General features: G+C 41.1%; 1 long non-coding RNA gene across 1 annotated transcript; it reads left to right on the forward strand.

Annotated features, from left to right (window-relative positions):
- The first annotated feature begins 891 nt into the window (after positions 1–891).
- Positions 892–9483, forward strand: LOC122562451. Its single transcript, XR_006315307.1, has 3 exons — positions 892–936; positions 4162–4228; positions 8928–9483. It is a non-coding gene; the product is annotated as an uncharacterized LOC122562451 (long non-coding RNA).
- The last annotated feature ends 784 nt before the right edge of the window (positions 9484–10267 follow it).

Here is a 10267-nt window from a genome sequence, read left to right on the forward strand (position 1 = left end):
TGACTCCGTTTTGGTAGTAATCTGCCTTCCTGTTCTTGCCACCAAAGTGGATAACCATACATTTATCCACATTAAACTGCATCTGCCATGCATCTGTCCACTCACCTAACCTGTCCAGGTCACCCTGTAATCTCCTAACATGCTCCTCACGTTTCACGCTGCCATCCAGCTTTGTATCATCAGCAAATTTGCTAATATTACTATTAATACCATCTTCTATATAATTAATATATATTGTAAAAAGCTGCGGTCCCAGCACTGATCCCTGCGGTACCCCATTGGTCACCGCCTGCCATTCCAAAAGGGAGCCGTTTATCACTACTCTTTGTTTCCTGTCAGCCAACCAAGAAGATCAGTCAAGCATGATTTCCACTTCATAAATCCATGCTAACTCTGACCTATCCTGTTACTGCTATCCAGATGTGTCGTAATTTCATCCTTTATAATTGACTCCAGCATCCTTCCTACCACTGAGGTCAGATTAACTGATCTATAATTTCCTGCTTTCTCTCTTGCTCCTTTCTTAAAAAGTGGCACAACATTAGCCACCCTCTAATCCACAGGAAATGCTACTGTGTGGCCGCTGTTAGCTGCTGGTGGCCCTACTGGAGCCTAACCTGCCACAAAATCACTGAGAAAGCAGCTTGAAATGGGAAAGAGTACATGTTGATGGCCAGTTCGAGTTGAAAGCGATTTAGCCCCCGGCCTTAAGAGGGCATGCTGTTTAGGCTGCTCGAAGAGGCTGGAGTCTGACTAGCTGACAAAATATACATCAATCACACCCTGGAGGGTTGACGTGTGAATGTGGAGGGCTTGCTGTAACCATGGGAATATGAATTTAACCAGCTGCATTAGGGTCATGCAATGTCAATGGTTATTAAGCAGCTTCTCGCAAAGTGGAACCTTCTCTGAGGGTGGGAGGACAGCATTTGGAAGGTGAGGAAAATTACAAGTTTTATTTTTGAATTCCAAAAGAGAAATGAATAAATGCTGTGATCTTTATTTTGATTGCAACAATGAAATGATAGTTTACCACCAAGTTTGTGTCATTATATTGATTTCAAAATTGCCACTAGTTTCAGTTGGCCATCCAGATGCCTTTTAAATGTTGTAATTGTACCAGTCTCTGCCACTTCCTCTGGTAGCTCATTCCATACATGCACCAGCCTCTGCGTGAAAAAGTTGCCTCTTAGGTCTCGTTTAAATTTTTCCCCTCTAACTTTAAACCTATGCCAGCTAGTTCTCAACTCCTCCACCTCAGGGAAAAGACCTTGCCTATTTACCCTATCCATGCCCCTCATGATTTTATAAACCTCTATAAGGTCACCTCTCCTGATAGTTCAAACCCTCCAACATCCTTATAAATCTTTTATGGACCCTTTCATGTTTTACAACATCCTAGGAAGGGTTCAGCTGGATAGGGGACAAGGGCTAGCAAATTGGACTAGGTTAATTTAGGATATCTGGTCAGCATGGACGAGTTGGACTGTAAGGTCTGTTTTCATGCTGTACGTCTCTGAGACTCTATGACAAGCTTTGTTTTAGGTAGAAATGTTAATTATGAATTAGAGTCCATAAAATGTGGAAACAGGCCCTTCGGCCCAACACGTCCACACCGATATTCTGAAGAGTAACCCACTCAGACCCATTCCCCATCCTCTTTTTACCCCTGATAATGCACCTAACCTCCACATCCCTGAACACTATGGGCAGATAAGCATGGATAATTCACATGACCTGCACATCTTTGGGTTGTGGGAGGAAACCCACGCAGACACGGGGAGAATAGGCAAACTCCACACAGTCACCCAAGGCTGGAATCAAACGCAGGTCCCTGGCGCTGTGAGGCAGCAATGCTAACCACTGAGCCACCGTGCTGCCCCAAATGTTTTTCCATGTTGTTGGAATCATTCTTAAGAAACATTAAAGTTTCAAGGTATATTTTCAAGAAAAGCTCATTGAGAACACCACCAGCTGGATGGACCATCCCTGGCCATGCACCATGCTGAATTAAAAATCCATGGCAGTTCTTTTAGTATTGCTGGTTCAAAATCCTGGAACTGCCTTCCTAACAGCACTGTGAGTGTTCCTACATCACAGAGACCGGAGAGGTTCAAGAAGGTAGTTCCCCACCATCTTCTCAAAATCATTTAGGGACTGGCTATCAGTCACTCTGGTATAACATGCGTTTCATTTACATAAATCTACTCTAACGTGATGGATGAATTGTGGACACTGTATAGATAACCTTTCTGCTGCATGAGTACAATGATTTTTCATAACAATCTTCTCCAGTGCAATTTTCTATAGCAGTTTTCCATAGTGTGGCACTGCAGAGGAATGTAGTTGTCACATGAGAGCAGAACACCTTGTGCATATATTGGCTTCATTAGTAATGTTCACATCCTATGGAACACTTTAAAAAAACAAGCATTTTTATAGAATCTCTACAATGTGGAAGCCCATTCAGCACCTCCAGTGACACTGTTCCTCCAAAGAGCATCCCACCCAGGCCCATTCTATCCCTATAACCCCACATTTCCCATGGCTAACCCACCTAGTCTAATCATTACTGGACACTATGGGCAATCTAGCCTGGCCAATCCACCTAACTTGCACATCTTCCGACTGTGGGAGGAAACCAGAGCACCCAGAGAAAACTCACACACGCACACAGGGAAAATGTGCAAACTCCACACAGTTACCAAATCAAACCCAGGTCCTTGGTACTGCAAGGCAGCAATGCTCACCACTGAGTCATCGTGCCACCCCAAAGCATAGTTCCAAATTCTGTTGCAAAATATTTTAGCATAATATTATGATAAGATGGGAAATGTTAGAATAGTTCCCTTATTCTCCGCTCCTCAATTGTTCACAACAGAGGTTTTTTTTCAGGGAATCCACTTACTACTCATTGGATAGACATCAATCCATGGTACATGCTATACTTGCTGTGGCTTTGAAAGGCAAGTATAGACAGGTTTTCTTGTAAGTTTCTTCAAAGAGACCAATTTTACTGGACTTAACACTCAATCAAAATTAAAACAATAAAAATGCTTTTTCTCTCACATGCACACACAATTAAATTACATCGTGGAAGGAAAGGTTAAGTAGTTTCAAAGACAGAAAGTCAGTTATATTTGGAGTTGGTAAATCAATGGTTTCACACTGGGCTTAACAAATTCTGAGAAGGGACAATATTGACAGGAATTTTCCATTCATGGAGTTAACAGTTACTGGGTTTGTTTTTAGATGCTGACCATGGAGAACAGCTGGTTAAACAATAGTCAGGATTCATGGATGCAGGATTGATAGTCAGAGAGAGAGAAATTGCCTACTCCTAGTCTTTCTTCAGCATCTCTCTTCTCTTCTGACTGATCTACAGAATGGGAGTTTCTTAAAAAGAGGGCTCATCACATGATTTCCTCTCACCAATTAACATAACTGGTCAATTGGTAAGAGAATAAGACATTGGGGCAGAGATTAGGCCATTCAGCCCATTGAGTCCACTCCGCTATTCAATCATGACTGATAAGTTTCTCAACCCCATTCTCCTGCTTTCTGCCCGCAATCCTTGATTCCCTTGACAATCAAGAACCTATCTATCTCAGTCTTAAATACTCAATGACCTGGCCTCCACAGCCTTCTGTGGCAATGAATTTTATAGATTCACCACTCTCTGGCTGAAGAAATTTCTCCTCATCTCTGTTCTAAAAGATATTCCCTTTACTCTAAGGCTGTGCAAACAACTTCATAACAAGTTGATTCCAGATCATGTTGTAGACAGGATTAGATTATGTCAAAAAGTAATCCTGTTCTAAACATTGTCAAGAATGATTGCACCTAATGGATTGTTGTACACCAAGGTAAATACATGGATTGTTTGTATATTTTATGAACGGCTCAGGAGGTGGATCATGTGCACACATCTAAGATGATTGTTGCCAACTGGCTACTTCTAGGCAGGTTGACTGCGTTCCATTGGCTTTGGAATTTGTAGCATACAATAATGCAAATGTTCTTCCATTGTTGAAATTGCTGTTTTAAATCTAAACCCTGGAGCTTAAGCGGTTTCTAGTCAAAAATGCAATCACCTGATCTGATAAAATTCTGTTGAAGAGTCACAGAACTTGAAATGTTAACTCTGTTTTCTTTCCAAAGATGGTTCCAAACCTGCCGAGTTTCGCCAGCAATTTTGTCTTGCATCTATTGCTGATGGCAGTCCAAGGTAAATGGCTTTTGACTTTACCATCCATAGTTCTAGCTGTAATCTGGAAGGAGCTCATTCCAGTGTCAAGTTCACTGATGAGGTTATAGCATGGTCAGAAGTCATACGACACCAGGTTATAATCCAAGAGGTTTATTTAAAATAACAAGCTTTCAGAGCACTGCTCCTTCATCACCTGAGGTACTCTGAAAGCTTGTGATTTCAAATAAACCTGTTGGACTATAACCTGGTGTTGTGTGACTTCTGGCTTTGCCCACCCCAGTCTAACACCAACATCTCCACATCTAGGCAATAGCATGATAGTGTGCATTGCCCTACCCATTGTAAAATCTAGTCAGATTTTTTGGCCTGTTAATTTAACCCATGGAAGCATGAAGCTAAAGATATTATTTAGTAAATAAGTTTTAGGTGATTCATGGGATCTTCAGAGGACGATTGAAGGATTGGCAATGGTTCTTGAAAGTGTTTTTTCAGGGGCATTTAGGGATGGGAAATAAATATTGATGTGACCAGTGACACCCACTCACTGTAAATGAATAGAAATCATATCATAGTGTCATAGAGATGTACAGCATGGAAACACACCCTTCGGTCCAACTCATCCATGTTGACCAGATATCCTAATGAATTGAGTTCTATTTGCCAGCATTTGGCCCATATTCCTATAAACCCTTCCTATTCATATACCCATCTAGATGCCTTTTAAATGCTATATTTGTACCAGCCTCTACCACCTCCTCGGGCAGCTCATTCCAAACACGCACCACCCTCTACGTGAAAAAGTTGCCCGTTGGATCCCTATTAAATCTTTCCCGTCTCACCCTCAACCAATGCCCTCTAGTTCTTGACATTACAGTAACAATCAATAATTTAATAATAACATTTATTCATCTAAAAATAAAATCATACTCCAACAACAATTGAAAAATTAGTTCAAACTAATCAGAAACATATTCAAAATCTTTTGGTGACTGATGAATACTGAGATGATAAAAGGCTATTTTGGGAAAAGAAACTCCCAGCCAAAAAAAAATGTAAGGTTCAGCACATAAAATCCATCAGGGGCTTAGAGCAGGTGGACACTGAGAAAATCTGCCCAGCGGATGGGGATTTTAAAACATGGGGTCACAGTCTCAGAACATAGGACTGATCTGTCCCGACTGAGATAAGGAGAAACTCCTTCTTTCTTAGAAACATGAATCTCTATCCCAGCGAGTTGTGAATGCCCAGTCAATGAGTACCCTCAAGACAGAGGCGAATTGACTTTTGGGCACAAAGGGAAATGGGGATAATGGGAAGGTGAAGTTGAAGTCGAATATCAGCTGTGGTCTTGTTCAATGGCAGACCAGATCCAAAGGGTCAAATGGCTGGCTCCAGCTCCTATTTCTTATGATCTTACATTTCTTTTCATGATGAAGGAACAGTGCTCTGAAAGCTTGTGATTTCAAATGGATGATTAGGCTATAACTTGGTGCTGTGTGACTTCCAACCACTTCTATCCGTGTCTTTGGCAAACTAAAAAAATTGTTCCCAAATGACATTGCTAATGAAACCTTTCATAAGTAATTCATGAAAATAACAAAATTCAAAGTACCCTGAAGCAAGGTTGCTGAAACAATAATAGTCACCATGGGGTGTCTGTGGAAAGATAATGATGTTCGAGAGCATTGAGAAGCTGCAATTAAGGCACTTACCATTGGGGAGCCAGATTTACATTGAGTGCGGTCACCCCCATGGCAACTGCTATTGCTAAATCATGTGCCATCTTTCCAAAGTAGAGTTATTCAACTTCTAACAATAGCACAGTATTGTCCATAGCAACCTGTGGCATAGGTGGGTTTACAATAAGATAGCACTGCTATTTAAGAAGGTAGTTGTTGCTAATTATTTAAAAAGTACAACGTTTAATGATGAATAGGTATCGTGAAGTTGAAACGTTTTTTCAAAGGTTTTTATGAAGCAGACTGCAGAGCTGTTTGATATGATTTATACTCCTCCTTGACTTTTATCATGCATCTCCTTGATACAATAATTTGTCCAGTTTCCCATTCCTCAAAAATCTTTGTTTAAATTCATGAGCGGGCTGGGCAGAGTAGATAGGAAAAAGCTGTTCCCACTCGTAAAAGGAACAAGAATGAGAGGGCACAGATTTAAAGTGCTACGGTGATGTGAGAAAATAAAATCGGGAAAAATTTCAGTGAATAGTTAAGGTCTGGAATGCACTAAGAGTGTGGTAGAGGCAGGTTCAATTAAGTGGGCATTGGATGAGTATTTGGATAGAACCAGTGTGCCAGGATATAGAGTGAAGGCAGGAGATTGGCACCAGGTAGTGACAAGTCTGAAGAGCCAGTGCAAGCATGAGGGGACAAATGGTCTCCTTCTGCACCATTCGGTGATTCTGTGATAGTTTTGTGCTTCTGGCATTAACATTCCAGATGTAAGCCACACTTCACTGCTTTACAGAATAGACCATATCATTAAAGTTTTATTTTAAATTGATCCACCACATCCCAGCCCATGCTTTCTCTGAAGGCCCTTATCCATACACAAACCTAGACTATGTGCATCAGGAGACTAATTGACCTCAGTTGCAGTCATATTGAGTCCCATCTTATCCTTCCACTGGACAATCTAGGGAGACTCACTGATGGGATGGTGGAACTAACTGTATTGATTTAAACAAATGCAAATCATACAGATTTCTTTCACAAACTCATGTTTAGAGATACATTGATTTGGTTCTAGTCAATGAGTTTTGGTGCTTCAATCAGGAAAACAGGGTGAGATAGCAGAGGTGAGATTCTTGATGCTAAAATGCAAAGTTCAATTCTTCAACCACGTTTTGGACGATAAGAGGAGAATTTCTCTTCTGAGCGGTGAGTGGTCTATTTACATCCATTTGCATGTATTAGCACACCACCATCAGCTAATGTTGCCGCTTCTTCTCCAAGGATAGAAACAAGATGGCGACAGTCTCCAAATTCAATGTCAGAATGCGTGCCTGGCCACTCTTGCTCACTGCTGCTCCTCGGACCGTTCATTTGAACAGTAGTTGCCAATATCTCAGGTCCTGATGAAGGGCTTATGCCTAAAGCATGGATTCTCCTGCTCCTTGGATGCTGCCTGACCTGCTGTGCTTTTCCCAGCGCCACACTATATTGACCAAACATCTCAGGGTGCAGCCATGGGCAGTGACCACCCCCACCCCATTGTCCACATTAGACACATGCCAACATCACCATCCCCACATGGTACCTTTCCAACCCTCCTACAATACAGTTTGCACTTCAATGCTGCACTTTGAAGCACACTGGTGGCAAATGGAACAAAATGTGGGAAAATGTGAATTGTCCATTTTGGCAGAATAACATGAAGCATAAATGGTCAGAGATTAGAAAACTCCGAGATGCAGAGTGATCTGCTAGTGTATCTTTCCTTGGTTAAGGAGGCCCAAAATGTTCATAGTATTCCAGCTGTAGTCTAACCAGTGCCTTGTGTAGGTTTAGCAAAACCTCCCTACTTTTATAACGAAAGCAAAAATCACTGGAGAACTCAGATGGTCTGTGGGAAGAAAGCAAAGTTAGTATTTTAATTGCAGTGACTATCACATGAAGCATCACCATTATGATGAAGAATCACTGGTCTTGAAATGTTAACTCTGCTTTCTTCCTACAGATGCTTCCAGATGCGTGAGTTTCTCCAGCAATTTCTGCCTGGTTTCAGATCTCCTGTCTCTGCAGTCCCATTTCCCTATCACCTGGTGAACTTGGTTGCTAGCTGTTTGTGATTCATATGCAAGGATCCCTAAACCCTCTGTTCTACAGCTTTCTGCAGTCCTTCTCCATTTATTCGTCCTCCTCTATTCTTCCTGCTCATATCCATAACCTCACATTTCCCCCACCTGCTATGTTTTTGCCCACTGATCATTGCAGATTGCTCATGATCATCTCTGTGAAGCAGACGTAATCACAGGCAACCTTAAAAGTCGGCCACAATTCACTAAAACAATCCAAGATTTCATGGACAAGTGCATAAAGCCATGGATACTAGGAAGCAATTGGAACTTTCAAGACTAAAGTCATTAGATTTTCACTGGATGGGTAGCAACCTCATGATAGATGAAGTTGACATGACAATCAATCACAATCCAATTTGATTTCTTGACTCTTTCAAAGGATATGTACATCACTGTCTATGTCATCCCTAATTTCTCTCAGAAAAAGTGGGGGGTGAGCCCTCTTCTATGGTGCATGGTAGAGTAAGATACTGAGGGCTGAATGGCCTTCTGTCCCTGTGTTTCTAAACAAATGCATCACATATTGTACCATCAACAATATGTTGGCTTTGTGTTTCCCATTCACTGCTATATTCAAGGAGGAATGGAAGCATTTACTATATGATTTCAGATCCAAAATATATGCACGTTGAAAGATTAGTCACTTCAGAAAGCGGAAGAATAAATATGTGTTTATATGTACACCCTGATCAACACCTAATTTGTTTTGCCAAATCTCCAAACAAGAGTGTGATTACCTTATAGTTGTTAGCATACAGCTGATATTTTTCTGGATTTCTGATTGTTCACTTTAGTGTAGATTCTCTGTATAAATGCCATCACATAGAGCACAATTTTAAATAGACACTTCCACATGCTTTTTTTTTGTTAAGTAAATTTTTATTTTCTCAATCTCTCTACTAGGATAATGGCAAAGATGGATGTACAGACATGAGCCAGTCCTGCCTGCTAGGAGACCGAATGAATAACAAACCATTGGAATGAAACACTCACTTTTGAAGTTATTTTGTCCCAGAAACTACCACCTAATGTTTGGATTTATTGGGTCAATTCAGCTGGATTTATTTTCAGCCTTCCATTTTTCACTAACTACTTTGGAGACTAAACTTGCTTTAGATCAGGCAAACACAGGACTCGGAATGTGCCAATTCTCAATTTTAACTTGACGTACAATTTAGCTCCCACTTACATGGTCCTATGAAACTTTTTTTTTAGAGCCTGTTCCATTCATTTTCACCATAAAGAAACACTATTCTATCTATTCCCCTTTGGAATGATTCAGATCAAGTGGGGTTTCACATGGAATAGCTGATACAGTTCTGACTGACTCCTCATTAATGTATTTACAAGCCAAAAATTACGGGAAAAACATCAAGATTGCTCATGGTATTCATAGATTGAGCTTGTGGAAGAGGTGAAAGATTTCTGGCGTTTTTTTCTTTATTCACGGGATGAGGACATTGCTGGCTGGGCAGCATTTATTGCCCAGAGAGCAGTTGAGAGTCAACCACATTGCAATGGGTCTGGAGTCACATGTAGTCTGGCAATTTCCAAGTAAGGATGGCAATTTCCCTCCCTAAAGGGCATTACTGAACCAGGTGGGTTATTCCGACAATCAACATGGTCATCAATAGACTTTTAATTCCAAATATTTATTGAATTCAAATTCTACCATCTGCCGTTCATACACAAGTCCTCAGAACATCGGCTGATTAACAGTCCAGTGGTAATATCAGTAGGCCATGGAACACTGTGTATGGGTTTGACTATAAAAACACAAATTAAACATTAAAGACTGGGACGTGGTGCCTCTCTTCCTTCCATTACAGACATTTACACCACACGCTGCATCCGAAAGGCTAAGAGCATGTGTGGAAGACCCTCTTCTCCCTCCTGCCATCTGGCAGAACATACCACAGCATTCAGTCTCTGTGCAACAGTTTCTTCCCCCAAGCCATTAGGCTCCTGAACACCGTATGATCACATTCTATTCCACCTGAAAATTTTTGCACGACTGAGAATTGCTGCTAGAACAATGTTTTATTTATTATCATTTGTTTATTACACTGTAATTTATACTCCACTGTGCCTATTGTCTTGATGTGTCAGGAATTACTGTGCTGTCTGGTGTGTTTTGCACTTCTCATGCACTTTATGCCACTCTGCGTATAATTGTGTAGCTTGTGTGTCCATGTAGCACCTTGGTCCAGGAGGAACGCTGCCTCATTTTTATCAGTTGTATG

The sequence above is a fragment of the Chiloscyllium plagiosum genome, chromosome 25 (assembly GCF_004010195.1).
Source record: "Chiloscyllium plagiosum isolate BGI_BamShark_2017 chromosome 25, ASM401019v2, whole genome shotgun sequence".
NCBI lineage: Eukaryota > Metazoa > Chordata > Chondrichthyes > Orectolobiformes > Hemiscylliidae > Chiloscyllium > Chiloscyllium plagiosum.